The sequence below is a fragment of the Arachis stenosperma genome, chromosome 1 (assembly GCF_014773155.1).
Source record: "Arachis stenosperma cultivar V10309 chromosome 1, arast.V10309.gnm1.PFL2, whole genome shotgun sequence".
Lineage (NCBI taxonomy): Eukaryota > Viridiplantae > Streptophyta > Magnoliopsida > Fabales > Fabaceae > Arachis > Arachis stenosperma.
The window spans coordinates 66,317,420-66,329,978 of NC_080377.1; the positions used below are offsets into that span (position 1 = coordinate 66,317,420).

The 12,559-nt window shown below is 41.1% G+C and overlaps 1 pseudogene; it reads right to left on the bottom strand.

The window, feature by feature from the left end:
* LOC130980702 (E3 ubiquitin-protein ligase AIRP2-like) overlaps positions 1–12,343 on the bottom strand; it is a 48,186-nt pseudogene extending 35,843 nt beyond the window's left edge.
* Positions 12,344–12,559: the final 216 nt, after the last annotated feature.

Here is a 12,559-nt window from a genome sequence, read left to right on the forward strand (position 1 = left end):
TGCAAGTTCCTGCTCTTCAAATATCTTGCGAGCTTCATTGAAGGTTTTAATTTGTGGGTTGAGTAATGGGGGTGTGGAGCAGAGGTAACTGAGCTTTTCTTGGGTGCATATATCATAGTCAAGTCTGTCCTTGTGCCTGGCTTCCCTGAACATTCTGCTTTCATTGAAATCTTTGTGAAATGTGTCATGTCTAGCATCCAACCTATGGAGAAGCTCCCTTTGCTGAGCTTGCTCTTTCCTTAGTTGAGCTTGTTCTTCTATTACTTTCTCCATGGCTTTTTCATGCTCCATAGTTGAATTGTTGATGGCTTCCTGCATCTTGGCATATTGTTCTTGTTGTAGCTCCATCATGTGTGCTTGGTATTCATTTTGTTGGTTCATCCACTGAACTTGAACCCCTCTTTGTTGATCCATCAATTGCCAAAGGTCCCTTTGTTGTTGAGCTTGTTCCTCTTGGCTTCTTTGAATGTGTGAATATTGCCCAGAAATTCCTTCTAAGGCGGCTTGGAGTTGATTCATGTTCAAGGTGTGGGATTCATCCATTTCTTGAGGCTCCTCCTCTTGTCTTACTTCTTTCCTTTTCTTCCTTCTTGCTAAAGGTTGCCTTTCCAATTGGGTTGTGGTGATAAACTCCAACCTTTCTTTGGTGAGAGGTTTTCCAATGGAGACCACATCAGTTTCTCCAAATTCTTCCAGAGGCACTCCAGCTTCTTCACATAGGCGCAGAATAGTACTAGGATATCCTAGCCAGCTGTCCTGTTTGACCTTTTGAGCTATGTCAATGATGTTCTTGGCTATAATGTCTCCAACATTGATTTCCCCTCCTTTCATTATGCAATGGATCATGATTGCTCTATTCACTGTTACCTCAGAATTATTTGAAGTGGAGATCAATGACCTCCTCACTATGTCATGCCATCCTTTTGCTTGAGGTATGAGATCACCTCTCCGAAGCTTGAGTGGTTGTCCATGTGAGTCCAACACCCAATCCGTGCCTATTCTGCATAAATCACTCACCACATCCACATATCTTGGGTCATTTTCAACCCTTTCTTCATAGCTAGGTCGTTTGAACTGTTTTGCTTTGACTTTTAGCACCCTGTTGATGGTATCTGGGCTAAAATCAACAGTCACACCTCTTACATAACTCATGTAAGGTTCTTCATCTTCATATTCTCTTATCACATTAGTGTAGAACTCATGGATGAGAAGCATGCTCACTTCTTGAGGTTGATCACAGAGAAGCTCCCATCCCCTTTTTCTGATTATCTTTTGTATTTCAGGATATTCATCTTTTTTAAGCTTGAATGGTAACTCTGGAACAACATCTTTGCTTGACATCCAACTAAAGATCCGCTCATTGTGTTTGGATTTGAATCTTCTTTCATCATAGGCATCTTGTCCTTCATCTCCTCTCCTATTCCTTGATGATGAGGCCATTGAAATTCACTTGCAAGGGTTGAATCTTCCACACCAAACTTAGATCAATGATTGTCCTCAAGCATAAAGAAAATAGTTGTGAATGAGAGAGGTATATGATGAGCACGGTGACTTAGAGAAGAGAGAAAATGATGGTGAAGGGAGGTTGAGTGTTTCGGTTATGTGGAGGAGATGTGGTGCTTCATGAGTTTTGTTGGGTAAAGATTAGGCTCAAGGCTAGAATTTGTGAAACATGGAATAGGTTGGAGGTTGAATATGAGTTCGGGTACTTAAGTGAGGTTATGGGGGTAGAGGAATGAATGATGAAGAATGAGGTTTGATGAATATGGTTGAAGTATTTAATGTGAAAGTTGGTGGGGAGGCATGGTTCTATTAGCATTTAAGGCTCGGTCATGGCATGGGGAGCATGCTTCCTTGTGCCCAATGCATGTTGAGTTCACTTCTTTCCAATGCACAAAGTTTAATACTCATGTGACTTCCCATCCTTGTGTATCCGTGACTTCATTCACCATGATTCTCCATCATTTCTTTCTTTCTTTCATTATATGCTTCCAAGATTCCCCATCACTTCTTTCTTTCTTTCCTGCAACAAAATTCCAAAAGCTTAAGATTCTTAAAGTGACATTAATAGCTAAAAACTTATAATGATATTCCTATACAAAATTGACTAAACTAAAATTAAAATTTTTGAATTGATTCCCTAATCTATTTTTTCTAGCATTATTAATGTAAGTGAAGACACCAAACTTAGTTTGTGACTAAGTGCTCTATGGAATTAATTCCAAAGATAGCCACATCAAACTTAGTATTTTACCTACATTATATGCTAATTCACGTTTTTTTCTTTTTTTTTTTTTTTTGAATAACTAAAATGATTACTATACTCTCATAGTCTAGCATTTTCGTGTATGTATGGACACCAAACTTAGTTTGTGGCTAAGTGTTGTAGAACACACTTTTGTCATTACTTCAAGATTGGCCACACCAAACTTAGTGCCTTGCATACACCATGTACTAGTCTACTTAATCATTATTGGTTACTAAAGTATGAAAATAAAAGACTCCCTGCGCATGGGTTGCCTCCCATGAAGCGCTTGTTTATTGTCCTTAGCTTGACAATGCAGCTTCTTTGCTCATGTTAAGAGTTGCACACTCTCTTCCTTGCTCCAAGGGCCACCAAAATAGTGCTTAACCCTATGTCCATTAGCTGTGAAGGTTTGTTTTGAGGCTTCATCAAGTAATTCAACATAGCCATGAGGTGATACTTTGGTGATGGTGTATGGACCAGTCCATCTAGACCTCAGCTTCCCTGGGAAAAACTTCAATCTTGAGTTAAATAACAACACCTTTTGGCCCGGTTCGAATGTTCTTTGAGAGATCCTCTTATCATGCCATCTCTTTGCTCTCTCCTTGTATATTTTGGCATTGTCATATGCCTCCAATCTGAACTCCTCAAGTTCATTGAGTTGTAGCAACCTCTTCTCTCCTGCTGCTTGAGCATCTAGATTCAGAAGTTTGGTGGCCCAAAAGGCCTTATGTTCAAGCTCCACAGGGAGGTGGCATGCCTTTCCATACACCAACTGAAATGGAGATTTTCCTATGGGTGTCTTGAAGGCTGTCCTATATGCCCAAAGTGCATCATCCAGCTTCCTAACCCAGTCCTTTCTTGTTGTTCCCACAGTCTTCTCCAAGATCCTTTTTAGCTCTCTGTTGGCAAGTTCAGCTTGCCCATTGGTTTGAGGGTGATATGGTGTGGCTACTTTGTGAGTGACACCATATTTGTGGAGTAAGGAGTTTAGTTGCTTGTTGCAAAAGTGGCTTCCCCCATCACTTATAAGTCCTTTGGGCACTCCAAATCTAGTGAAGATGTTCTTCTTGAGGAATTGCAAGACCACGTTGGTATCACATGTGGTGATGGCTATTGCTTCTACCCATTTGGAGACATACTCTACTGCTACCAAGATGTATTTGAATGTGTAGGATGGAGGAAAAGGTCCCATGAAATCTATTCCCCACAAATCAAAGAGTTCCACTTCCAAAATGAACTTTTGAGGCATCTCATTTTTCTTTGACAAACCCCCTGTTCTTTGACATTCATTGCATTGGCTCACAAACTCCCTAGCATCCTTGAAGATTGAAGGCCAATAGAAACCACTTTGAAGGACCTTTGCAGCAGTTCTTTCAGCCCCAAAATGACCACCATAATTAGAGTTGTGACAATGCCATAGTATGTTCTTCATCTCATCTTCTAACACACATCTTCTTATCATTCCATCTGGGCATCTTTTGAACAAGAATGGGTCATCCCAGAAGAAGAACCTAGCCTCATGCAACAGCTTCTTAACTTGTTGTCTTGTGTACTCTTGTGGAATGATTCTTCCTGCTTTGTAGTTGGCCATGTCTGCAAACCAAGGGACATGTTGAATGTGCAAGAGGTGTTCATCTGGAAACTCTTCATTTATTGATGGAATGTTGTCTTGGCATGCATCTTGTGGTACCCTTGATAAATGATCAGCAACTTGATTTTCACTGCCCTTCCTATCTTTGATCTCAATGTCAAACTCTTATAGGAGTAGCACCCATCTGATTAGCCTTGGTTTGGCGTCCTGTTTTGACATAAGATACTTAATAGCAGCATGGTCAGTATACACTAAGACTTTAGATCCAATCAAATATTGTCTGAACTTATCAAAAGCATATACCACGGCTAGTAACTCTTTCTCTGTTGTGGTGTAGTTTCTTTGAGTTTCATTCAATACCTTACTTGCATAGTAGATAACATGAAGCTTCTTTTCCTTCCTCTGCCCCAACACAGCACCAATTGCAAGGTTACTTGCATCACACATGAGTTCAAAAGGTAGTCCCCAACTTGGGGGTGTGATGATTGGTGCTGTGGTGAGCTTAGCCTTTAGAGTTTCAAAAGCATGTTTGCATTCATCATCAAAGATAAAAGGGTTGTCTACCACCAACAAATTGCTTAGTGGCTTTGCTATTTTGGAAAAATCTTTGATGAATCTCCTATAGAAACCAGCATGCCCTAAGAAACTTCTAACGGCTTTCACACTAGTTGGCAAAGGAAGTTTTTCTATAATTTCTACTTTTGCCTTGTCAACTTCTATACCTTTTCTTGAAATTTTATGACCAAGAACAATGCCTTCGGGTACCATGAAATGGCATTTCTCCCAATTCAAAACTAAGTTTGTTTCTTGGCATCTTTTCAAGACTAAGGTAAGATGGTGCAAGCAAGTATTGAAGGAATCACCAAAAACAGAGAAATCATCCATAAAGACTTCAATGAATTTTTCTACCATGTCTGAGAAGATTGATAGCATGCACCTTTGGAAGGTAGCTGGGGCATTACATAGTCCAAATGGCATTCTCCTATATGCAAAAACTCCAAAGGGACAAGTGAAGGAGGTCTTCTCTTGATCCATGGGGTCAACCACTATCTGGTTATATCCAGAATATCCATCAAGAAAACAGTAGTAGGCATGGCCAGCCAACCTTTCAAGCATCTGATCAATGAAAGGGAGAGGAAAGTGGTCTTTTCGTGTAGCATCATTCAGCCTTCTATAGTCTATGCACATCCTCCACCCTGTCACTGTTCGTGTTGGGATAAGCTCATTCTTCTCATTAACAATGACAGTCATCCCCCCTTTCTTGGGAACCACTTGCACTGGACTGACCCATGGGCTGTCAGATATAGGGTAGATGATCCCAGCTTTACACAACTTCAGAACTTCCTTTTGAACAACCTCCTTCATTGTGGGGTTCAATCTTCTTTGAGGTTGTACCACTGGTTTGGAATTCTCTTCCAAGAGTATCTTGTGCATGCATATGGCAGGGCTTATGCCTTTCAAGTCATCAATGGTCCACCCCAAAGCCTCTTTGTGAGCTTTCAATACTACAAGGAGCTTTTCTTCTTCCTCTGCACTCAATGTGGAATTGATGATCACTGGGAAGCTGTCCTTCTCACCAAGGAATGCATATTTGAGATGAGGGGGTAGTGGTCTCAACTCTTGTTGTGGTGCCTCTTCTTTCGTAGCTTCACTTGGTTCCTCTGATGCTTCCAACTTGTTCTCTTCTTGTCCCTTGATGTTATGGACCTCTTCTTGTTTCACTTGATGGTTTGTGTCAAGTACTTCTTCAACCAAAGAATCTACTACATCAATCCTCATGCAATTTTCTTTCTCAACAGGGTGTTGCATTGCTTTGAAGACATTTATGGTCATTTGCTCATCATGCACTCTGAAAATCATCTCTCCCTTTTCCACATCAATGATTGTTCTAGCTGTAGCCAAAAAGGGTCTACCAAGAATGACTGAATTGTTTCCCTCTTCATCCATGTCTAGGACCACAAAATCAGCTGGGAATATGAAGTTTCCCACCTTCACCAAGAGGTTCTCAACTACTCCATTTGGTACTTTGATGGATCTGTCAGCAAGTTGGAGTGACATCCTTGTGGGTTTAAGTTCTTCAATCATCATTTTCTTCATCATGGTAAGGGGCATTAGATTAATGCTTGCTCCCAGGTCACAAAGTGATTTGTCAACGGCCATGCTTCCAATCGTGCAAGGTATGAGGAAGCTGCCAGGGTCTTTGAGTTTTGGGGGTAACCCTTGTTGAATGATGGCACTACACTCTTGATTGAGAATCACCGTTTCTTTTTCTTGCCAACTTCTCTTCTTGGTGATCAATTCCTTAAGAAACTTTGCATATAATGGCATCTGTTCCAGAGCTTCTGCCAATGGGATGTTGATTTCAAGTTTCTTGAAGATTTCTAAGAACCTTGGGAATTGTTGGTCTTTTGCTCCTTTGTGTATCCTAGTTGGGTATGGAAGCTTGGGTGCATAAGCTTTCACTCCTTCATTTTTGTTTTCTTTTTGTGGATTCATACTCTCCTTGCCATCACGGTTGCCTCCTTGACTTGGTGGATTGCCTTGTGGCTTGACAACCTCCTTGCCTTTGTTAGATGTTGAAGCCTTTTCTTCATCTTGCCTCTCCACTGTGTCTTGCTCTTTGGGTTTTGTTGCTCCTTTATTTGAACTTTCACCAACTACCTTGCCACTCCTTAACTGCAAAGCCTTACATTCTTCTCTTGGGTTGGGTATTGTGTCACTTGGGAGAACATTGGTTGGTTTCTCGGCTTGTTTGGCCAATTGTCCCACTTGTCTCTCAATGTTCTTCATAGTGACCGCTTGTTCCTGTTGTCCCTTAGCTAAAGCTTGAGTGGTGTGAGCAAGTGCTTGCAAGGTTGCTTCTAGACTTGAGATTCTGGCCTCATGATGGTCAATTGGAGGTATGATGGGGGTTGATTGTTGTTGGAAGTTGTTGGGCGGATTAGTGTGGAAATTTTGTGAGTTGGATGATGGCGCAGAGAAGTTATTTTGGTGAGTTTGTGAGTTATGATGGGGGTGTTGATATGTGTTTTGTGTTTTTCTATATTGGTTAGTGTTGTTGGTATGGTGATTTTGGTTGTTTGTGTTACGGGTGTGATTGTGGTTGTTGTTCTTTTGCCAATGGTTTTCTCCCCACTTTAAATTGGGATGATTCTTCCAAGATGAGTTGTATGTATCACCATGGAATTCATCCTGAGAATTTGAAGTGTTCTGCATGTATTGAACTTGTTCTTGTGGTTGCTCAACCGTGGCCCCTTCTCCTTGGCTCCATTCAAGTGATGGTTGATTTGTTGTGTTCACTGATGCAAGTTGCATACCATCCATTCTCTTTGTTATCATCTCCATTTGTTGTTGGATTTGTTGGTGCATTAACTTGTTTTGTGCCAAGATAGCATCAACACCTTCAAGCTCCATTACACCTTTCTTTGGGGTCGGATTATGCTGCCTCTCTGATGAGTAATAATATTGATTGTTTGCCACAATCTCAATGAGGTCTTGAGCTTCCTCAGCAGTTTTCATCATGTTGAGTGATCCTCCTGATGAATAATCTAGTCCCTTTCTTGCTTCTGGATTTAGGCCTTCATAGAAGTTTTGGAGTTTGACCCAATCACTAAACATGTCAGGTGGGCATCTTCTCATTAGTGCCTTGTACCTTTCCCAGGCTTCATATAATGACTCCCCATCCATTTGCCTAAAAGTCTGAACCTCTGTCTTCAACTTGATGATCTTTTGAGGTGGGTAGAACTTTGCTAGAAATCTTCTCATCACTTCATTCCAATCATTGAGGCTTTCCTTGGGGAATGACTCTAGCCATTGAGTGGCTTTATCCCTCAAAGAGAATGGGAATAGCAACAACTTGTAGACATCTGGATGCACTCCATTTGTCTTCACAGTATTGCATATCCTCAGAAAAACAGATAGATGTTGATTTGGGTCTTCAAGAGGTCCCCCTCCATAAGAGCAATTGTTCTGTACCAAAGTGATGAGCTGAGGTTTCAACTCAAAGTTATTGGCCTGAACGGTTGGAGTGGCAATGCTGCTCCCACAATGTCTTGGATCAGGGATGGTATACGAAGATAACACCCTTCTAGCGTGTCCACCATTATTGTTGACCCCTCCAGGAGGATTTTGTATCTCATCCTCCATGACTTGGTCTTCTCCCTCTGATTCCTCTGACTCCTCTTCACCAACTATGAACTTTCCTCTTTCTGCTCTCCTTATCCTTCAGAGGGTTCTCTCGTCCTCAATATTACGTCTACTAGCTCCTGACATACACAAACAAAACCAAAATCACAAGTGAGACACTCTAGAACTAGAGTGAAATTGGGGTTAGTGAAACAAAATATCAAACAGTTAGTGGGCTTAACAAAAACACAAAAAAAATTGCTTAATCTAAATCACCGTTCACCTAATCATTGTCAATCTTTTCCAATCCCCGGCAACGGCGCCAAAAACTTGATACGTAAAAATTAAGATTTCACGTCTAACCGGCAAGTATACCGGGTCGCATCAAGTAATAAGACTCACTAGGAGTGAGGTCGATCCCACGAGGATTGGTAGATTAAGCAACTTTAGTTAAATGGTAGATTTAGTCAAGCGAACATAGTTTTGATTTCATGAGAATTTTGATTTTTGAACATAATTGCAAGAATTTAAATGACACAAAATGTAAAGAACTAGAATAGAGAAATAAAATGGAAGTAAATGACGGAAACTTAAAGTGCAAGAAACTTAAATGACATCAAAGATAAATTGCAAGGAATTAAAGTGCTGAATTCTAAAGAGCATAAGAGTAAGAAATAAGAAACAGAATGTAAATGACAAGAATAATAAATTGCAAGAATGTAGAAGGGAATTGGGTAATGGGTTTTCAAACACTAAGAACAAAAGAAATGAGAATTAATGATGGAGAGGATCATTAGGGATCAGAGATGTTAGTTTTCATGAATTGATGTTAGTCAAATCCTTCTCAATCATGGGTATAGATCTATGGCAAGTGGGTGATTGAACCCCAATCTCTTGGTGATTCAATCTCTCTCAACATAACCAATTGCCACTCTCGTGATCTAATTGTTCATGAGAAGAGATGAAGCTCATATATTATCCAGCCACACAATTTCTATAATCTCAACCAAGGAGAGTTACATCTCACATACTAACCAAGGTATATTGATTAGAGAAATCATGAAAGGATGAACTCTAAACTGAATTATGTGGCTCATTCCTCAAACTCACCACATAATTCATATAGATTAACCCCTCTCTCGATGGTGGTTGAATCTGTGAAGATCAAGAGTTCCCTCTTTAAATCAACCACTAGAATTAAGGAGGAAAGATGGGTTCATCAATCCATTCCAACAAACAGAGCTCCTCCCCCTAATGAAAGTGGGGTTTAGTGAGTCATTGCTCCAATTTCAACAACAATTGCCATAAATCAAAATTAAACTAAATGTAAAGGAAGAAGAAGAAGAAGAATGAAATGCTTAAAGATTAAGAAAAATGAAGAAGAGAAGTTCCAAGATGAACCAAAATTAGCTCTCTGGGTCTCCTCTCGGAAGTACCAAAAGTGTTCTCAAATACAAGTGCTAAAAAGTGTAAAAATGTCTAAGTGTTAGAAAGTATTCCCAAAAGTCCCCACAAGTACATCAATCTCTTCTATTTATACTACTCCTAAAGCTCTTTCAAAATTCTTGAATTGGGTTAGCAATATGGGCTTCCTCTTTGTTGAATTCTTGGCTCAATTGGAAGAAGTGTTGCTAGACTTGGAAAGGAAGAATTCATTCATCATGCTTCTGGCCCATGGATTTGGCGTTATTGGCACTAACTCCAGGCCAAATGCACGTTGGCAATGTGCAAGACATTTTCCTGGGAGTGAAGTATGAGACTTGGGCGTTGCTAGCCCAAGTTGTTGCCAACAACTTGCTTTTCCTCTTCTTGACTCTATTTTCATGCTAAATGTAGCCCAGAATTTGAGTGTCAAACTTTTGCTTCAATATGGACTACCATACATCATTGGAAAGCTCTTGATGTCTATTTTCTAATGCCACTGGAATCACCTCAATTGGACTTTCCTAGCTCAAGTTATGGTTCCTCAAAGAAGGTAAGGTCAAGCTGCCAAGTTGTTGCCAAAAACGCACCTTCACCTCCAAGTTGGCAACGTGCTCGTGCTTTACTCTCCCAAGGCAGGGACTTGGGGCTGGCGTTGTTGCAAAACACGCACCCTAATATGCACGTTGGCAACGTGCTCGTGTCCCCCCTCCAAGCTCAACTCTAGCCTTCTTAAATTTCACTTCATGTTCTTGTTTTTAGGGCCTAAAGATGACTCTGGTTTGGCTTCAATTTTGTGCTCCACCATAGACTATTATATATGGTTGGAAAGCTCTGAATGTCAGCTTTCCAATGCAACTGGAAGCACTCAATTTGGATCTCTGTAGCTCAAGATATCTTCCATTGAAGAGGACATGGTCAGGCTGCCTTGTTGGAGTTGTTGTGGATAACGCCCATTCATTCCAAGTTAGCAACGTGCACCACAATTTCCTGGCGTTGTTGATGAACACTCCTTCTCTTTAGCACGTTGGCAACGTGCTCGAGCCCTTCTCAAGGCTCCATGCTTGCTTCCTGGCGTTGGCAACGTGCATGGCAAGGCCAATGGGCGTTGGCAACGTGGTTGGTGCACTTATGGGCGTTGGCAACGTTGGTTGGTGCACTTGTGGGCGTTGGCAACGTTGGTTGGTGCACTTGTGGGCGTTGGCAACTTGGTTGGCACCAAGACTTGGTGCCTAGCCAAGCAACCATTCCTGGCGTTGTTGCCAAACACGCCAATGCTTCCTAGCTTCAACAACGTGCTCGAGCTCCCCTTTTGGTGCCACAATTTGCTTGCTACGTTGCCAAGGAACACGCCTTCATAACTTGGAGTTGGCAACGTGCATCTCATTTTCCTGGGCCAAGTTAGCTTGTGTGTGGCGTTGGCAATGCCAGCTTCAAGTTGGCAACGCCAACTTTGCTTCTTCCAGGGCCAAGCTTGCCTTGCTTGTGTGTGGCGTTGGCAACGCCAGCTTCAAGTTGGCAACGCCAACTTTGCTTCTTCCAGGGCCTCCTGGCGTTGCCTTCAACAACGCACTATATTCCCAAGTTGGCAACGCCAACTCCTCTTCCTGGCGTTGCCAAGAACAACGCCCTTTGTATCCAAGTTGGCAACGCCAACTTCTTGCCCAGCTTGCATCATTCTTGCTTCCATGCTTCCTTGTTTCATCACCTATCATCAACAAGGGAAATAGCTTCAAAGTCTTACCAATTCATGCAATAAATTTCATGAGATTCATTCATACTCATTCATATATGAATTCCTTAAAGCATTTGCATGAATTTGGCTAGAATTAACATGTTCCTTGATATCATCATGCATGAAAACAAAACTCATAAAAGGACTTGTTTATTTAGAGAAAATGAGTGAAATTAAGCTAAAACTAACTAAACTAACATACAGCTTGCCATGGAAAGGAGTATGAAGCATTGGATGAAGGCAGTAGGAAAGCAGTGATTCAACAGGAACAAAGCATCTCTATGCACTTATCTGAAATTCTTACCAATGAATTACATAAGTGTCTCTATCTTTATTTTATGCTTTATTTATTTTATATTCGAAAACCATTATAACCACTAGAATCCACCTGACTGAGATTTACAAGATGACCATAGCTTGCTTCATGCCAACAATCTCCGTGGGATCGATCCTTACTCATATAAGGTATTACTTGGACGACCCAGTGCACTTGCTGGTTAGTTGTGCGAAGTTGTGACAAAGTGTGATTCACATTTGAGTGCTCCAAGTCTATTGGCGCCATTGTTGATGATCACAATTTCTTGCACCACTTAACGTATCCAATGATACCTCACCCTATATGCTTCGATCTGGAATGAAACGTCGGATTCTTGCTGAGATGGATAACACTCTGACTGTCACAGAATAACACAAACTTCTCTTGGTTGATGCCTAACTCTTGTAGAAATTTCTTCATCCACAAGAGTTCCTTAGAAGCTTTAACAACAGCAATGTATTATGCCTCTGTAGTAGACAAAGCAACACATTTCTGAAGTCGAGATTGCCACGACACAGCTCCCCCTGCAAAAGTCATCATATAACCAGAAGTAGACTTTCTTGAATCAAGATCCCCAGCCATATCCGCATCTGTGTAACCATCTAACACAGGTTGGCCACTCCCAAAGCATAAACAAACTCTGGAAGTACCATTAAGGTATCTGAGAATCCACTTCACTGCTTGCCAGTGTTCCTTGCCAAGATTAGAGAGAAACCGACTAACAACTTCAACAGCATGAGCAATATCCGGCCTGGTGCAAACCATAGCATACATGAAACTGCCAACTATAGATGCATATGGAATCTTCTTCATTTCTGCTTTCTCTTTCTCACTTGTAGGACATTGCTGCGAACTTAGCTTGAAATGACTAGCAAGTGGAGTACTAACAGGTTTGGAATTACTCATGCTAAACCTCTTTAAAACCTTTTCAATGTACTTCTACTGCGACAACCACAGTTTTCCATTCTTCCTGTCACGAGTGATACTCATGCCAAGGATTTTCTTTGCAGGACCCAAATCCTTCATAGCAAAGGATCTGTTCAAGTCTTTCTTAAGACTTTCAATCTTCTTAGTGTCATGACCAAAAATCAACATGTCATCAACATAAAGCAAGATAATTAT